This window comes from Myxine glutinosa, chromosome 10, assembly GCF_964187855.1.
Source record: "Myxine glutinosa chromosome 10, kmMyxGlut1.1, whole genome shotgun sequence".
Classification (NCBI taxonomy): domain Eukaryota; kingdom Metazoa; phylum Chordata; class Myxini; order Myxiniformes; family Myxinidae; genus Myxine; species Myxine glutinosa.
Window position 1 is genome coordinate 34,230,066 of NC_136270.1, and position 19,482 is coordinate 34,249,547.

The following is a 19,482-nucleotide window of genomic DNA, read 5'->3' on the forward strand; positions in this document are numbered from 1 at the left end:
ACGAAGCTTCTTTTGTGATCTCTACGGCAAGCCAGGGTATTCATCCCTGGATAAGCTCCGCGCCCACTTGTTTGCATCTAGCAAACTAGATCTGCGCTCCCTTCCTCCAACAGAAGATGCTTTTCACTTCCACGTTCTCAGGAGCCTTTGTCAGATCAGCTTATACAAGCAAGCTTCACTCAGCAATCCAGTGCTTCTTCCACCTGAAGAGTATGGCAGGAGTGTGGATGGTGACAGGTTAATTCTTGTCATGAAGAGCAAGCCATCAAAGCCTTCTGCTGCGAAGTTGAAGTACTGCAAATATGAGAAGAAACCGAACTGCCTGAAGAATTGCCCTTGTGCGAAAGCTGGAGTACCATGCATCATTGCATGTGCCTGCAATGGCGACAGAGAAAAATGTGGACGGCTTCTGACTGATGACGGTGATGATGATGAGTAAATAGAGGTAATGACACTTTTCCAGACAGTATGTGGTATGACTTGTCGTTTTAAAACATGTTGAAGAGTACCGTGCAAATAGATAGTGTGAATGCCCGATTTTGGTGATTTTTTTAAAGTTATGCAAATCTAAAGTGACATACATGCCAGTAAGTTAAGTTCAGTCGGGGCATTTCTTTCCCAAAAACATCAGAGGGGTACAAACAACATATTTTGGGTGTAAAAGTTTGGCTATATTGAGCTTGAAGTAGGAAAAATGTGATTTTATTTACTAAAGGAGCTAAAGTTTTAGCTTAACCCACTTTCCGTGACCTTTTGAGCTCTGCTGACCTCATGGATGGTCCAATCACGTTGAATCATGTTTCCTATAAAAGCCAACTTTATAACAAAAAGAATGAGTGGTAATTTGTTGCACTCACCCCTGTATTATGGGATATATGGTCAATTGAATTTCCCCTACCCCTAAATTTCTTGCTTTTTTACAGTTCACGCCCCAAGTTAAAAAATGTCCCTACAGAATTCGCGCAATCCAAACTACCTTGCTAAAGTCACTTTTCTGGTGGCTAACACCCCCACAGACATGATCTAGGGGTCAAACATTTTATAGCAGGGGTGTCACTTCAAAATCAAATTTTGAGGTCTCGGATCCCAGACTAACACACATACGCACGGACGACACACATACGCACGGACGACACACATACGCACGGACGACACACATACGCACGGACGACACACATACGCACGGACGACACACATACGCACGGACGACACACATACGCACGGACGACACACATACGCACGGACGACACACATACGCACGGACGACACACATACGCACGGACGACACACATACGCACGGACGACACACATACGCACGGACGACACACATACGCACGGACGACACACATACGCACGGACGACACACATACGCACGGACGACACACATACGCACGGACGACACACATACGCACGGACGACACACATACGCACGGACGACACACATACGCACGGACGACACACATACGCACGGACGACACACATACGCACGGACGACACACATACGCACGGACGACACACATACGCACGGACGACACACATACGCACGGACGACACACATACGCACGGACGACACACATACGCACGGACGACACACATACGCACGGACGACACACATACGCACGGACGACACACATACGCACGGACGACACACATACGCACGGACGACACACATACGCACGGACACACATACGCACGGACGACACACATACGCACGGACGACACACATACGCACGGACGACACACATACGCACGGACGACACACATACGCACGGACGACACACATACGCACGGACGACACACATACGCACGGACGACACACATACGCACGGACGACACACATACGCACGGACGACACACATACGCACGGACGACACACATACGCACGGACGACACACATACGCACGGACGACACACATACGCACGGACGACACACATACGCACGGACGACACACATACGCACGGACGACACACATACGCACGGACGACACACATACGCACGGACGACACACATACGCACGGACGACACACATACGCACGGACGACACACATACGCACGGACGACACACATACGCACGGACGACACACATACGCACGGACGACACACATACGCACGGACGACACACATACGCACGGACGACACACATACGCACGGACGACACACATACGCACGGACGACACACATACGCACGGACGACACACATACGCACGGACGACACACATACGCACGGACGACACACATACGCACGGACGACACACATACGCACGGACGACACACATACGCACGGACGACACACATACGCACGGACGACACACATACGCACGGACGACACACATACGCACGGACGACACACATACGCACGGACGACACACATACGCACGGACGACACACATACGCACGGACGACACACATACGCACGGACGACACACATACGCACGGACGACACACATACGCACGGACGACACACATACGCACGGACGACACACATACGCACGGACGACACACATACGCACGGACGACACACATACGCACGGACGACACACATACGCACGGACGACACACATACGCACGGACGACACACATACGCACGGACGACACACATACGCACGGACGACACACATACGCACGGACGACACACATACGCACGGACGACACACATACGCACGGACGACACTGAGCACCTCAGAACACCATGAGGGATCAATCGAGCCGTGCCGCGTAAACACGACCCCGCCGACACCGTGACCGAGGTAATTATGTGAGGGGAAAAAAAAAAAGTCTTATTTTTAACCGGCAGAAGCACGAACATCGATCTTGAAGTGAACAAAGTATCTGCGTGAGAATACGTATATTATTACAACTCGCATAACTTAAAACCTCTGGATATGGTACACAAAGACCAGCTGGAGCAACCTCCGCTTCAACAACCGCATTGCGAGTTAAAGTTACGCGTCGGCACGCCGGACCACGGCGATCACAGCACACACTGACCAGTGCACACAAACAACGTCACACGGGATGTTAGAGCCGCGGTTTCCCAAACTCAATCAGTTTCTTCAAGACGAGAAAGCTGCGGCATCGAACAGCAGACTTCAGGTGAGCTGGCAACGAGGTGAATACCACTGTGCGGCGTAAACAGGTCAAACCCTACAGGTACAGCAATGACGACCGTACCTGAGCTCATGCGTAGGCCAGGTGAACCGTCATCAGCAAAATATGTGTCAAAAGAATCGCCTCAAACACCACCATTAGCCGCCATGGCGTTTTCCCTTCTGGCTGACACCCCCATGACGTCACGGAATTGTTCCTTCCTTCACGTTTTACTCTTTTCTTTAGTATTTCTTCACTCCATTAGTTTTTGTTACACTTTTCATCGTACGTTGTAACCCGTACCTAACACTTATTCCCCCAATTTGAAAAAATGGCGATCATGGAAAAGGGGGAAAGTCCGGTTGAAGAAATGACACACCGCGCTGCAGAAGAATCGACAATACACCGCCCAACCGTCTTCTAACCAATTAATCCATTTTATAATTTGAATTTTTCCCTTTTGTTTCTTTTATAGGCCTTTTCACATATGCTTCACGTCATATGCTTAACTTAAACCGATGTGTATAAGCATCTCCCACCGTTCACTGTACACACATCAACCGTGCGCGTTGTAATTACCCTACCTGTAGAGTGTAGACCGTAGTTCGGCGTCAAGATTTCCTTTCCAAGATTTCCAAGATTTCCAAAAGATAAAACACGGCCGAACGGGATGGACTACATGGTTTTGCATTTCCCCAGAAGTTTTTGCACACCGCTCCTTTCCTATGCCATCTCCAGGCGCTGCATGACGTCATTACCAGGCACCGCAGGGGCCCCGGTAATGACGCGTGCTGAAAGGGAGTACTCAGTTTTCACTCTGGTTGTTTGTTTTCTTGTTTTCTTGGTTGTCCGGGTGATATCTCAGCCATCCTTTGAGCTAGGAAGCTGAAATTTCGGCACAATAGTGAACAAGTGCTTTTGGCAAAAACTGTATTTTTTGTTTTTTGATTAATTAATTAATTGATTAGTTACTTAATTGTTATCGATTAATTAAGTACTTATACATTTCCTTTCTCTTCTGGGCAATATCTCAGGAACCTTTTGAGTTTGGAAGCTGATATTTGGACATGCCAATGACCAAGTGATTTGGCTATAAAGGCTATTTTTAATTTATTGATTAATCAATTAATTATTTAATTATTCAATTAATTACTAAATTAATTTTAAAAATTTAAAGTTACAGATTCGGATGAAACAGTGGTGGTTTAGGTATTCTATTAGCCAATTGATTAATTATTTAATTATTTTATGATGACTATTTATTTATTTTCATTATTAATCATTTATTTATTTCCTTTCTCATCTGGGCAATATCTCAGGCACCTTTTGAGCTTGGAAGCTAATATTTGGACACAATAGTGACAAAGTGATTTGGCTGTAAAGGATATGTTGGATTTATTGATTAATCAATTAATCGATTAATTATTTAATTATTTGATTAATTACTAAATTAATTTAAAAAATTTAAAGTTACAGATTCGGATGAAACAGTGGTGGTTTAGGTATTCTATTAGCCAATTGATTAATTATTTAATTATTTTATGATTACTATTTATTTATTTTCATTATTAATCATTTATTTATTTCCTTTCTCATCTGGGCAATAACTCAGGCACCTTTTGAGCTAGGAATCTGATATTTGGACACAACAGTGACCAAGTGATGTGGCTATGACGGATGATTTTGATTTATTAATCAATTAATCGATTAATTATTAATTGATTAATCAATTAATTATTTCATTTTTTCGATAAAGACTTATTTAATTAATGTTCAAAAAGTTACAGCTTTGGATGAAGGACCGGTGGTTTAGGTATGCTGTTGGCCAATTGATTAAGAAAATATTGCATGATTATTATTTGTTGATTTTAATTATGCAATTAATCAATCAATTATTGTACACCTCTCCCTCCCAATACAGTCTCTATGAACTGCACGGGGGTATTGCTGGATGCCGAACGGCCAAACGGCTGGGGGATATTAATTAATTTTCTTTTCTTTTTTTTTAATACAAGATCGAGGCTCGTGTAAGAGCTAACATTGATCACAAAAAGACAAACTGAAACATAAAACATAAAACATATGATAAAGGGAGTGGGAGAACAAGATGGAGAGCAGGGACATCAGGAGATCTGTGGGAGGGAGAGGGCTTTGGGGGAGGAGGCATGGGAAGGGGCGGGGAGAGATGGGAGAGGTAAAAAAAAACACATGGACACATGGACACAAAACACATGAAACACATGAAAACTGCTAGGACTTCCAGGAAAGATGTATTTATTTGGCTTGGGGGGCGTTGTGTACTTTGAATGTATCTGTGCTTGTTTTTTTTTCGTTTTCTTTATTGACTGTCTTTTTTGCGTGCCTCTTGGTCTTATCTGCCCAGCTCTTGCTGTGTACCTTATCAGTTACAATGGCCAAATAATAAAACCCGCACTTTGCAACTGCTCATGATATACAGGGTTGGCCACAATGTCTCGTCACCCATTGTAAAAATTGTGACATATTGCCTTTGCGTAATTAATTAAGTTAATTCGTTTCCTTCTTTTTAAAATTGAGTGAACGTAACCATGGGTGATACAATTACAACTACAAGCAATTACACCACTGAACAACGGATTGTTCTCAATGTCTGCGTTCACAAAGGTCCACAACCAGGAAAAACAATGGAAAAAGAGGTGCGCATTGACTTCTAGCAACGATTCCTCCAAGAAGCTCCCTATAAAAACACACTCCTGTGTTGGGAGCATATACTCTTTGCACCAGGCAATATAAAAGATATGCCAAGAACTGGAGGCCATCAACCACAAGTCAGCAGTGCAAATTGGTAGGGTTACTGTAATGTCCCCAGGATCCAGTATCACTCCTTGGAGTTCATCAACAAAGGTTTATTGTGAGCGAAAACCAAACTCATTCAGCAGGTAGAAATAATCAAGCAAACGTCTCCATTTCCAGCATGGCGCGCTCCCTAAGCTCCGTCCTTCCGGATCCGGATGTATATTGATACATCCGGAACAAGATACATCCGGATCCGGATGTATATTGTTCAAACTTAAAATAACACAACAAAGCAAATTAACACCATTAACTTATAATAATATCTCACACTCCTCCAATCTAAGATCAAAACATTGTATAGCATCAGGTACAATCATAATCTTTCAAGTAGGTCGGGTGTTTAACCTGACGGTCTGAACGACGTAACCCATCCCTTGAATCTGCAAGCGGATTGTCTCTGTCCAATTGCTCCAACCCTGTAGTTGACCTCTCCTAACGAAGGCCCCCACACGACTTTACCACAGGCTCTTGCTGGTCCAGAACCGTACATGAAAGCCTGGGAGAGCTCTTCTCCTCTGAGGGCTCAGGTCGAGGATGTTACTGGTCCAGATGCCTGCGTATAGGCCCACCCGCGTCTAGATGTACCTGATATGACACTGGTCGGTCTGCTTTGTCACTGTACCCTGCATCCATTGATCCCCTTGTCCATGATTCTTTGCAAACACTATCTTGGGGAACAAAACCACGATCTGTACCACAATAGTACTCCTATTGACGCTCCTGTTGTTGACCTACATGCACATTCACTATTGGGCGAACCAAATCCAGGCGCAATGGCAACTTGGGATTGAACAACAATTCAGGCGGTGTACGGCCCGTCGTCGTGTGTGGGGTTGCATTATACTTCAGTTGAAACCGGGCCAACTTGTTCTTCAGACTGTCGTTCTCCACGGTCATCTTTCTCATTGCCCGTTTAAAGGTCTGTACTGAAGGAGCTGGGGCTCCCACGTCGATCGGAAGAATGGACGCGACAAAAAGCTGGAATTCATCCGAGTTGCTTTAATCAAACCAAACACTCAGGCATTCTGAAAAGCCCGTTTATCGGGCAGCAATATATATACATATTATCCCGGAGCGTTTGCCCAGGAAAAGCGAGAGGGGGCGTGGCCCAGCGTCCTGGCTGCGGCCTGGCAAGTTGAGGGCGAGCCTGCCCGGGCATGCCCGGGCATGCCCGGGCGTCCCGACCGAGGCCTGGCAAGTTGAGCGCGGGCCTGCCCGGGCGTCCTGGACGAGCCCGGCATGGTGATCGCTCAGCGTCCTTGATAGGTGCAAGGCGATTGTGAAAACCCAGCGGTAGCCGCTACACACGTCCCCCCAGAATCGACTTGCACCGGCAGGGTCAATTTGAGGGGGGTCCTGATGACCCGGCCGAAGCGACCCCTGGCGGGTCGTGGGAGGGGGTCCGGTGTGGTGGTGGGCGGTCGAGTGGGGGGCACCGTGGACGGGGGGCGGCCTCGCCGCGGCGGAAGGGCCACCCGTGGTGGGTGGTCGACGTCCACGTGCGCCGGCTTGAGGCGGTCCACCGCAATCCGGTCCGACCTGCCGCCGATGTCGATGACGAACGACTTGTCGTCCCGTCGCAGCACCCGGAAGGGCCCGTCGTACGATGGCCGGAGTGGCCCCCGATGTGCGTCGTGACGCACAAAAACATACTCCGCTGTGCGAAGTGCTGGGGGGACGTAGGACTGGGGGTCACCGTGGTGGGATGTTGGCACGGGGGCAAACCGTCCGGCGGCCTCCTGGAGGTCCGAGCGCTGGTGAGCTGCGGACCAGGGACTGGTAGCGTCGGGCACGAATTCGCCCGGGACGCGTAGCGCCTGGCCATAGACAAGCTCGGCGGTGGATGCCTGGAGGTCCTCCTTGGGGGCCGTGCGGAGGCCCAAAAGGACCCACGGCAGCCGGTCGGCCCAACCGCCGTCTTGAAGGCCGGCCATGAGCGCGGCCTTCATGGAGCTGTGGAATCGCTCGCACAACTCGTTTGCTTGGGGGTGGTAGGCCGTAGTACGGTGGAGCTTGACCCCCAGGTTGCGGGCGACCGCGCTCCACAGCTCGGAGGTGAACTGTGGTCCGCGGTCTGACGAGATGTCCGCCGGTGCGCCGAAGCGGGCGACCCAGGTGGCAATGAAAGCCTGCGCCACGTCGGCGGTGGTGGTGGAGACGAGGGGAACGGCCTCCGGCCACCTGGTGGTCCTGTCCACCATGGTGAGCAGGTGTGTGAACCCCCGTGACGGGGGGAGGGGGCCCACCAGATCCACGTTGACGTGGTCGAAACGTCGTTCGGGCACGGTGAAAGGTGCCAGCGGGGCCTGGGTGTGTCGGTGGACCTTGGCCCGTTGGCAGGCCGTGCAGGTGCTGGTCCAATCGCGGACGTCCCGACGAAGGCCGTGCCAGATGAATCGCGCCGACACCAGCTTCTGGGAAGCTTTCTGGCCCGGGTGGGAAAGGCCGTGGAGGGAGGCGAAGATGCGGCGTTGCCAGGTGACGGGCACGATGGGGCGAGGCTGGCCTTGGGAGACGTTGCAGAGCAGGACAGTGTCCGCGAAGGGGATGTCGGCCAGGCGGAGGCCCGTGTCCGCTGCCCGGAGGGCTTGCACCGTGGTGTCGGTGGTTTGGTCCGCCGCCATAAGCGCAAAGTCCACGCCCAGGTGGACCGCGTTCGCGCTGGCCCGGGAAAGACAGTCGGCCACGGCGTTGTTTTTGCCGGCGACGTGCCGGATGTCCGTGGTAAACTCCGACACGGCGGAGAGGTGGCGCTGTTGGCGGGCCGACCACGGCTCCGTGACCTTGGCCATGGCGTAAACCAACGGCTTGTGGTCGACGAACGCCGTGAAAGGTCGGCCCTCCAGGAGGTGGCGGAAATGGCGGACGGCCAGGTGTAGACCGAGGAGCTCCCGGTCAAACGTGCTGTATTTGAGCTCGTTCGGCCGGAGCTGCCGGCTGAAAAAAGCGAGTGGCTGCCAAACCCCGTTCACCCATTGCTCATGTACGGCGCCCACCGCATAGTCGGAGGCATCCGTGGTGAGGGCGATGGGAGCGTTGAGCACTGGGTGAGCGAGCAGTGTTGCGTCGGCGAGGGCCCGCTTTGAGCTTTGGAAGGCCGCATCCATTGCTGCGGACCAGGCGATGTCGTGCTTGGCCGGCTTGCCCCGGAGGGCTTCGTAGAGGGGCCGCATGAGTTGAGCAGCGCGGGGCACGAAGCGGTGATAAAAATTCACCATTCCCAGGAATTCCTGCAGGGCCTTTATGGTGCGGGGACGCGGGAACGTGGTGATGGCCTCGACCTTGGTTGGCAGCGGCACGGCCCCTTTCTTGGTGATGTGGTGGCCCAAAAAATCAACGGCCGTCGTGCCGAAGTGGCATTTGGCCGGGTTGACGATGAGGCCGTGCTCGCTGAGGCGCCCGAACAGTGTTCGGAGGTGGAGGAGGTGCTCGGCCCGGGACGTGCTGGCGACGAGGATGTCGTCCAGGTAAACGAAAAGGAACGGCAGGTCACGCAGCACGCCGTCCATCAAGCGCTGGAACGCCTGAGCCGCGTTCTTGAGACCAAACGGCATCCGCAAGAATTCGAATAAGCCGAACGGCGTGATGACTGCCGTTTTAGGGACGTCGGCCGCCCTGACAGGTACCTGGTGATATCCCCGTATGAGATCAATTTTCGAAAAAATGACCCGTCCCGCCAGACGGGCGGAGAAGTCTTGGATATGCGGGATCGGGTACCTGTCGGGGGTGGTAGCATCATTGAGACGGCGGTAGTCGCCACACGGGCACCATCCACCCCCCGGCTTTGGCACGATGTGCAGTGGCGAGGCCCACGCGCTATCGGAGCGCCGCACGATGCCGAGGTGCTCCAATGCGTCGAATTCGGCCTTCGCCACGGCGAGCTTGGCTGGGTCGAGGCGGCGGGCCCTGGCGTAGACCGGCGGGCCCGTGGTTGGTATGTGGTGCTCGATCCCATGCTGTACTGCGATGGCCGAAAACGTCGGCCGCGTGAGGGCCGGGAACTCCGTGAGCAGGCGAGCAAACTCGTTCGCCGCCGGGATGGCGCATGCCAGCTCGGTCGGCGCGGAGCTGCTCAATGTGCATACCAGGGAGCTGAAGGTTTCGGCGTTGATTAAACGACGCCGTTGGACGTCCACCAGCAGTCCGTGTGCGCAGAGGAAGTCGGCGCCTAGCAGAGCCATGGGCACGTTTGCGGTTACAAACGTCCAAGCAAAGCGTTGGCCGCCGAAGCAGAGGGTGACGTTGCGCGGGCCGAAGGTACGGATGGTCGATCCGTTGGCCGCAACCAAGGAGGGGCCGCAAACCGCGGATTGCCTGTCCTGGTCAGAGGCGGGTATGACGCTCAGTTGGGCGCCGGTGTCGCACAGGAAGCGCCGTCCGGACGCTTTATCCGTGATGAACAGTAAGTTGCCCGTGTGGCCGGCGCTCATGGCTGGTAATGAACGCCGGCCCGGCCGTTTCCCGGCCTGCCGAAGGTGCACGGGGGTCGGCATGTCCGGGCCTTCTGTCCGAACCTGGCATGATAGTAACACCACGCTTGGTCAGGTGGAGGCCCCGGTCGTCGTGCTGGAGGTGGTCGGCTCGGTGTAGCGGCCGCCAATTGCGTCGGCAGTTCGGTCGTCGACCGTGCCGGGTGCTCGGGCGCCATGGGTGTTGCGTCGGACGGCGGTGGGTCCCATGTCGCCGCTGCGATGCGCTGTCCTGCGGCGGAGATCTTGTCGGCTTCTCTGGCAAGGGCCCGGGGATCTGTGATCGTCGTGCTTGCCAGGGCGAGGCGTACCGGGTTAGGCAGCTGACGGAGGAACAGCTCCCGGAACAGGAATGCCGGAGAGTGCTCGCCGAGCAGTGAAAGCATGTAGTCCATTCGCTCGGAAGGGCGCGTGTCGCCGAGCTCGGGCAGGTCGAGCAGGCGCCGTGCGCGTTCCGCCGATGGGAGGGCGAAAGCGTCGAGGAGAAGCTTCTTAATCGTGCCGTATTTGTCAGCGGCTGGCGGGCTCTCGAGGAGGCTCAGGGCGCGGGCCGCGGTGGCCGAACCGAGCGCTGCTACCACATGGTGGAAGCGGGTGTCGTCGGCCGTGATGCCTCGCAGGGCGAACAGGGAATCCGCCTGTGCGAACCAAACCGCCGCGTGAGCCTCCCAGAAGGTAGGCAGTTTAAGGGCGACTGCCGTGTCCATGTCGGTAGGTCACCAATGAAGGAGCTGGGGCTCCCACGTCGATCGGAAGAATGGACGCGACAAAAAGCTGGAATTCATCCGAGTTGCTTTAATCAAACCAAACACTCAGGCACTCTGAAAAGCCCGTTTATCGGGCAGCAATATATATACATATTATCCCGGAGCGTTTGCCCAGGAAAGGCGAGAGGGGGCGTGGCCCAGCGTCCTGGCTGCGGCCTGGCAAGTTGAGGGCGAGCCTGCCCGGGCATGCCCGGGCATGCCCGGGCGTCCCGACCGAGGCCTGGCAAGTTGAGCGCGGGCCTGCCCGGGCGTCCTGGACGAGCCCGGCATGGTGATCGCTCCGCGTCCTTGATAGGTGCAAGGCGATTGTGAAAACCCAGCGGTAGCCGCTACAGTACCATACTTTCTGCCAGGCCGTTAGAAGCTGGTCGGACTGGAGCCAACGTAGAATGATAAACTCCGTTTCGAGCGTAAAAGGCCCGAAATTCAGCAGCTGTGAAACAAGCGCCATTGTCTGACACCAGATGTTCCTCTAGTCTAGACCATGGGTTTTTAGAAGGTCCATCAGACATTCAATAGTAGCTATTGCAGTTGCAGTCACCGCTACCCTGATTTCTACAAATTTTGAAAATGCATTGGAAGCAACCAAGAACATCCAGCCCAGGAAAGGCCTTGCATAATCCATATGGAGCTGTTGCCATGGTCTAGCTGCTGCAGGAGGAGTCTTGGCATTCATTTGTAAGGCGTTGCAACCCTGCATCCATCTTTCAATATCCTGAGTGAGGCTGAGCCACCACACATAGCCTCTGGCTAAGGCCTTCATATGGACCATCCCTGGGTGCGCCTCATGCAATTCCTCCAATATTGCTGCACGACCAGGACTTGGAATCACAACTCGATGGCCCCATAAGATACAATCACAGTCCACGCTCAATTCCTCTTTCCGACTGAAAAAAGGTTTCAGTTCCTTGCATGAACAATGATCCTGCCATCCCATCCGTAGGTACCTGCAGTAAACCTGGCATAACATCTGATCCCATCCTCATCGCCAATTATGTAATGTCCCCAGGAACCAGTATCACTCCTTGAAGTCCATGATCAACAATGGTTTATTGTAAGTGAAAACCAAAGTCATTCAGCAGGAGCAATAATCACAGCAACCATTTCCATTCCTGGCATCAAATAGCACAATAAAGCAAATTAACACCATTAACTTTTAACAATATCTCACAGTTACCATATCTGAATTTCAAACAAGACCGATAGTCTAACAACGGCGTAACCAGCCTTAGATCTGCTGAGTGGAGGATCTGCTGTCCCCCTGTCATGTGACCAGATCCTCAGCTCTGATTGGTGGACGTTTGTGAGGGACATACATACATACATTCACCTGACGGACAGACAAACGCTGTTCCAGGCGGCATTGCGCTACGGGCTACGCCATGAAAATATGACTGCCGAACCACGTGACTGATGACGTCATCGATTTGTTATCTTGACCAATTTACCCCTACATCACGCTCAATAAATTTCATACTGATCGGATCAAGCGTTCTACTTGTCGATTCATGACGTCATAATGAAGGCACCTATGACATCATCATTAACATATGTTATTCCACATGTGGAGTACTTTACAATGAGCCACTTTTCAATTTTTCACAAGGAGCAGTTTCAGAGATATATAAGTGCAAAGTTTTTCAGTTTCTCCAGTATGGTACCTGTACCACATGACCTATGACATCATAATTATCATTAAAAACTTCTACAGGAGGCGCAACTATTGTGAAAATTTGTCCATCAAACCCAACAGTTGCAGAGAAAAATTTCTTTCATACTGGTCAGATCAAGCGTTGTACTTGTCAAATTATGACGTCATAATGAAGGCACCGATGACATCATCATTAACATATCTTATTTCCTATGGGGAGTACTTGACAATGAGCCATGTTTAAATTTTTTCCATTGAGCTGTTTCAGAGATATAGAGGTGCAAAGTTTTTCCAAGATAGTGTCTGTACCACATGACCTATGACGTCATAATTATCACTAAAAAAACTCCACAGGAGGAGCCGCTCCTATGATGCAAAATTTCGTGTCAATCGGACCAACGCTTGCCGAGAAAATTAATTGTTAAAATGCACACGCGTACGTATGTAAGAGTATGACGTACGTATGTACATACGCACGCAACCGATACGCACACAATCGCTTAACCGCCTCTTATAGCTTTGCGGGCACAGGGTAATAACAATTAAAAAGCCTACCGTAGTTATTTATCAAACCACACAAGATCGTTCAGTATCCATCTTGGATATCGCAGTAAACAATGGGTAATGGAAGCATCTGGAATTACAATCTATGACACTGCTGTTATTGTTGTTGAACTTTTATTTTTTATTTTTTTTGTATCCAAGATCGAGGCTCGTGTAAGAGCTAACATTGATCACAAAAAAACACATGGACTGAACACATATCAGTGTTCATATGTTTTAATTCCTCTCCCACCTCCCCCCAAGTCCTCCCGATGTCCCTGCTCTCAAATGTTGTGTTTGTGTCCTTCCCCCTCTCTCCCCATCTTGTCTGCCGCTCCCCTTGTTTTTTGTGTTTTGTGTGTCGGTTTGTCTTTTTGTGTGATAAATGTTAGCTCTTTCACGAGCCTCGATCTTGTATACAAAAAAAAAAAAAAAAGACAAACTGACACATAAAACATAAAACATATGATAAAGGGAGCGGGAGACAAGATGGAGAGCAGGGTCATCAGAAAATCTGTGGGAGGGAGAGGGCTTGGGGGGAGGAGGCATGGGAGGGGGGGAGGAGGCATGGGAAGGCGAGGGGGGGGGGGGGGGGAGGTAAAAAACACATGGACTTCTAGGAAAGAAGTCGGTATTTCAAAAAAGTGGATCTGGGGTGAATTAACGGGGGTAGAAAAGATCAAGGTTTTGGATGGGGGAAGATAAGAGATGGTGGTGAACAGCTGTTTTAAAGACCTGGAGGGAGGAGTGTGATTGAAGGGAGTGAGGGAATTTGTTCCAGAGGTGGGAGAAAAGAGGAATGAAAGAGTGAAGGTGAGCAGGAGTCTTGATTTTGGCAGTTTAACCATGTAGTTATTGGTAATAGAAGGATCTAGGGCTTACAGGACAGAGGATCCGATGGACTAAACAACTCGTTTAAAATGCATCTCCTGTTTCATTTTTCGATCTATTGAGTTGAAACCTGGCAAACTTATAGTGCATCTCAAGCCGAACAACGCCGTTTACTCCGATTTTTGAATTCCTTGCAAATTAGATTTCTGCACTGCTGGTGGTACACGTGAGGCACACCGAGTGATGGACTACTCAGGCCTTATACAGCCTGGATAAAACAGACGTCGGTGATAAGTTATTTTATCAATTATGGTGAACCCACACCAGCCTCTGGAGCAATGGTGTCTAACAAATTCAGAGAAGACAACTCTTTCAAGAACAACTCAAGTAAGAGTTGTTTGAAACAAAACAAGCATTCCACCCTTTCCCTCGATACTAATTTCACACCATTTCTCGTTGTTGGTTCACATTGGGAAGAGAAAACCCAAACATCATTCCTCGAAAGTTTCACAGACGATTCCCTTTATGTCACCTGCAAGCTCCTGCAAATTGCTCCTGCAAACTCCCTTTCTTCTTCTCCCTTCCCTCTTTCTGTACGCTCATCTATCTACCGTTTCAAGTCTGGCAAGTCACCTAAATGTGATCATAACATTCAGCTGAGTTGTTAGATCAAATCAAACAAGTGTTCACCTAATTGGTACCGTACGCTTTGTCTCTCATTAGGCCGAGTGAACCCGAGAGGCATACAGTGCGGTCTTGATATACGGAGTCACCGTCACCAATTCACCCGCAACAACTCAATTACCAATGGGTGACTACCTCGATCTGAATTCACCCCGAGACCAGGTATATTATTACGTTTGTGGGGGGTAGGGGATGACATACAATAGTGGAGATAGAACGGTGCAGAGTAGCATGGACCGCGTGCGAGTAGGAAGCCAATCTCGATGTATGTAAGTAGGAAAACTGTGAATTTAAGGTTGTTTATGTGTTCTTCACACAGGGGGTAAAGACATTCGAATTAGCTCTAGGGTTTAAGATTAATCTCCCCAGTATGCGATTGACTCCTATGATTTCCCCTATGTTCTTACAACTATAACAAATCGGCCATAGAAACCCACGTCGTTAACCAACAACAACTACCGGCATAAATGCCGACAGAAACCCGAACATTCCCAATCGGACTAAACCCCGCCTCACCAACCGACTGGGGAAAAAGGCCCCGCCCAGTAGAGGCGGAGAATCGGTGGGCGGTCAAGAGGGCCGTGAGGCCCTGCCCCCGAAGTGCATGATCGGTTTGGGTGACGTCATCGAGAGACTTGGAGAATGGAGGAGGAAGAATCTCGGTCTCTCTCATGCTGGCGTCGTGACGGGCGGACGCTTTTGTCTCTGGTTCTCGGCTGCGGCTGACTCGTGTGCGCTTTTTGGGGAGGACGGTTCGGAGCTCAGAGAACGTTTGCAACGTCGGAGGGGGTGTTGTTGACAGTGGTGCTCTTCGGAGATGGAGGAGATCGTGAGCAGACCGAAGGAGGCTGTCCTGTCTGCTTGCCTCATGCCGGCAGCTGGCACCGGGCGCGACTCCGCGCCATCTTGTGCGCTTCCCGCACGGTGACTCGGGTTTGACGACCACCAAGCTCCTCAAAGTCCTCGCTGGGACGCAAAGCTGAGCACCAGCCGACTTAAAACGTTATTTTATTTTATTTAATCAATCCCCTGTCTGTTTTTTGAGTCTGCATGTGGAGGTACCTCAATTAGGACATTCGATTTACCTCACCTTTCATTTTCATTCCGTACTTCATTTTTATGAAACCATTATTATTGTTGCATTTCATTTGTCGTGTCTTGTTTGCATGGTGTTGGGTTTCAGATAAAACCCCTTGGCTTTTGTCCGTGCAGGTAAGCACTTTGGTCCAATCCCACGTGCGCCAAATAGTACCACCAATTTTCGGCTTGCTCGCATCGGAGTAAAGACTGACCGACTATCCGTCCAAGGCTGGTTTACATCGCCTGCGGACTTGACAATATTTAAAGACAATCTATGCCTTCTCTCTCTCTCTCTCTCTCTCTGGTGTATCATACTCCGCAGAGCGTCGGTACTGCTGAAGCAGCTTCCCGATCAAGGGTTCTGCTGGTTTTTTTTGCCATTTTCTTCCCAGACACAAGTTGTTTCTCGATCAAATAATCTACACCTTGTGGCCCAGCAATCACATCATGGTGGAGTAGACAGCGGGAAGCATGAGACAGAAAGGAATTTCACAGAAAGGAGAGGAATATCAGTCGATTCCGGGGAACTTCTGAACTTCCGCTGTTGCTACACCTTTCATGGCCTCGGCCACGTGCGTCAGTGATGACACGCCATGTCCCTCCGCTCTCAATCACCATTGAATGTTGGCCCAATTAAATTAGATGGTTGGAGAACCGCCTGCCTCCTTCTCGTCACTGGAATGGTCCCTCTTCCTCCCTCTCAAGTAAGAGAGTTCATAGAACACGTTACCCCACACAGTATTCAAAGATGTACTTCATTTTAAAGAAATAATGATTTTAAAGATCGTTAAACAAAAATTCCAGAAAGATTAGTGCTATTGAAGCAGACATCGTCATTATACGCCTCCCAGTTGACATGTCCAAGTAGTAGCAGGGAAGAGTGGGGAAGATTTGGCCCCCGTTTTGCATTGGGGTGCAACCACCGTGAAGAGGCATCCCCATTAGTTACTTCAAATCACCACACATCACTCATCTTCCACACAAACACCTCACACAGAATCACTCAAATCACCACAAATCACTCTCACACATGCATCACATATCCACAGCAAACGTTTGTTACTTGCAAAATCAAAGATTTTTCAAGTATATTGGTCGGTTGACAATTCTAAACCGATCGTCATGAACCTTCGCCAAGTTGTAGAGGTCGTCACAATTGAGAAGCCTATTGATTTTGAGGTCGAAGGTCATCTGGAGGTCAAATTTCTAAAATCGCCACTTTTCATCTGATTGACTTGAAAATTGAATAGCATTCGCACATCGAGTCACTAAATTGGGAAAACAACTATTTTTGAGGTCGAAAGGTCAAAGAGTCTCCACACAAAGAGACACTCTAGGTCAAACTTCTGAAATCATCAATTTTCATCTGAAAAATCATTAATTTTCGTCCTATTAAGCTGACAATTAAATAGCAATTACATAGTGCATCACTGAATTGGGAAACCAACTATTTTTGAGATCAAAAGGTTAAAGGTCAACTCAAGGTCAAACTTCCAAAATCATAAATTTTCATCTGAAAAACCATCAATTTTCATCCGATTGACTTGACAATTGAACAGCATTTGTATATTGAGTCTCTAAATAGGGAAACCAACTATTTTTGAGGTCAAAAGGTCAAATCAAGGTCAAACTTCCAAAATCATCAATTTTCATCTGAAAAACCATTAACTTTAATCCGAATGACTTAAAAATTTAACAGCATTTGTACATCGATTCACTAAATTGGGAACAAACTATTTTTGAGGTCAAAAGGTCAAAGGTTAACTCAAGGTCAAACTTCCAAAATCATCAATTTTCATCTGAAAATTCGTCAATTTTCATCCGATTGACTTAAAAATTTAACAGCATTTGCATAGTACTTCACTGAATTGGGAAACCAACTATTTTTAGGTCAAAAGGTCAAAGGTCAACTCAAGGTCAAACTGCTAAAATCATCAATGATCATCTGAAATATCGTCACTTTTCATCCTATTGACCCGAGCTTTGATCAAGATCGTCAATTTTAATCTTGATGAAATGGGCAATTTGATGGATCAATGGCAGCCTTTTTGTGAAGGGTGGGGGGTGGGGGGGGAGGGGTTGGATTTTGCAAGTATTGTGCTATGCATGGAGCAGGAGACATGCTTCTGCAAAATGCTCTGCAAACATTTTGTTACCTAGGAGACATGCTGAATGGAGAAGGTGGATCAGTCTCGGCAACGGTTGCTGGAGTGAGATGTGCATGGAAGAAGTTTCGGGAACTGAGTGGCGGGCTGACGAGGAGGGGAGTGTCGTTGAAGCTGAAGGGAAAGGTGTATGCTGCATGTGTGAGAAGTGTTATGATTTATAGGAGCGAGACATGGGTAATGAACGTAGAGCAGCAATGAAGGCTGGAAAGGGTGGAAATGCGAATGGTTCGGTGGATGTGTGGAGTATCGTTGAGAGAGAGGAAGACAAATGATGAATTGCGAAAGATGATGGGAATAGAGCCTGTGATTGATGCTGTGAAGAGAAACAGGTTGAGATGGTTTGGTCATGTGTTGAGGAAGGATGAAAGTGACTGGTTGAGAAGAGTGATGGAAATGAATGTGGAAGGAAGTAGAGGACGGGGAAGACCGAGAAAGACTTGGCTAAAGATGGTCGAAGAAGAAATGCGGGCCAGGGGGTTAACAAGGGGAGATGCAGAAAATAGGGTAAAATGGAGAAGATTGTCATGGGGCCCGCAAGGCTAACCCCCGCTCTCGCAGGGAAAATGGCCTTAAAATGCCTGTTGTTGTTGTTGTGCTCTGCATGACGTCTTCTTGTTTATTTCTTTATTCTTTTCATTCTTCTTCTTTGGGGAGTGACCTCCCCCAGCAGTCCTCCCCTTTCTCCTCCTTCTAGCCAGAGACATAGAAACCAATCCGGGAGCCCATCCTCTTTAACCCATGAAACGCACATAACCTTAATATCCGCCAGTATAACACAGGGGGCCTCATCAGCATGGCCATGCAACTTAAACACTTCATTCTCAAAAACAACATTCGAAGAGTTCAGATGCAAAAACAGATATATCCATTTTTGCTGAAATGAGAAAATCAAGATTTTCTGCTGTGCATTCCAGGTGAAACCCATCAAAATGACATGGGCTGTATCTTAAAATACGTGGACGCGATCGGGTTTTGGGAGAAAATGATTTGCCTACTGAAACGGAGGTATTGAAACATATACTTCGGTAAACATAGTTCAGTTTCATCAAAAATGGCGTTTATCGGTTTTTGCGCCTGAACTCTTCATTCATATAACCATCATACAAGAAACCAAACTACACGAGAAAAACTAAACACCAACCATCCCCGACTTTACACCGATACGCACTGACAGACCAAACACCAGAGGTGGAGGCCTCATCACATATACCTACCATCCCCAACTATACACCTATACGCACAGACAGGCCGAACACTAAAGGTGGAGGCGTCATCACATACATTCACAATTCGATACACAGATAACACACAAAATCACTTCCACCACCAGACAACACCCTTGAACTTCAAGCTTTCAAAATTAAAA

General features: G+C 49.2%; 1 protein-coding gene across 6 annotated transcripts in view; it reads right to left on the reverse strand.

Annotated features, from left to right (window-relative positions):
- Positions 1-3,324, reverse strand: part of LOC137434450 (NEDD4-like E3 ubiquitin-protein ligase WWP2) — a 130,339-nt gene extending 127,015 nt beyond the window's left edge. For 3 of the 6 annotated variants that reach the window (XR_013624709.1, XM_068127454.2, XM_068127449.2), the window contains exon 1: positions 3,173-3,297. The gene's annotated coding sequence lies outside the window, so the exon portion shown is untranslated. Of the gene's footprint in view, positions 1-2,989; positions 3,128-3,172 lie in introns of those variants that run through there. The other 3 variants (XM_078785546.1, XM_078785547.1, XM_068127450.2) reach the window with 3 other exon arrangements.
- Between the last annotated feature and the right edge of the window lie 16,158 nt (positions 3,325-19,482).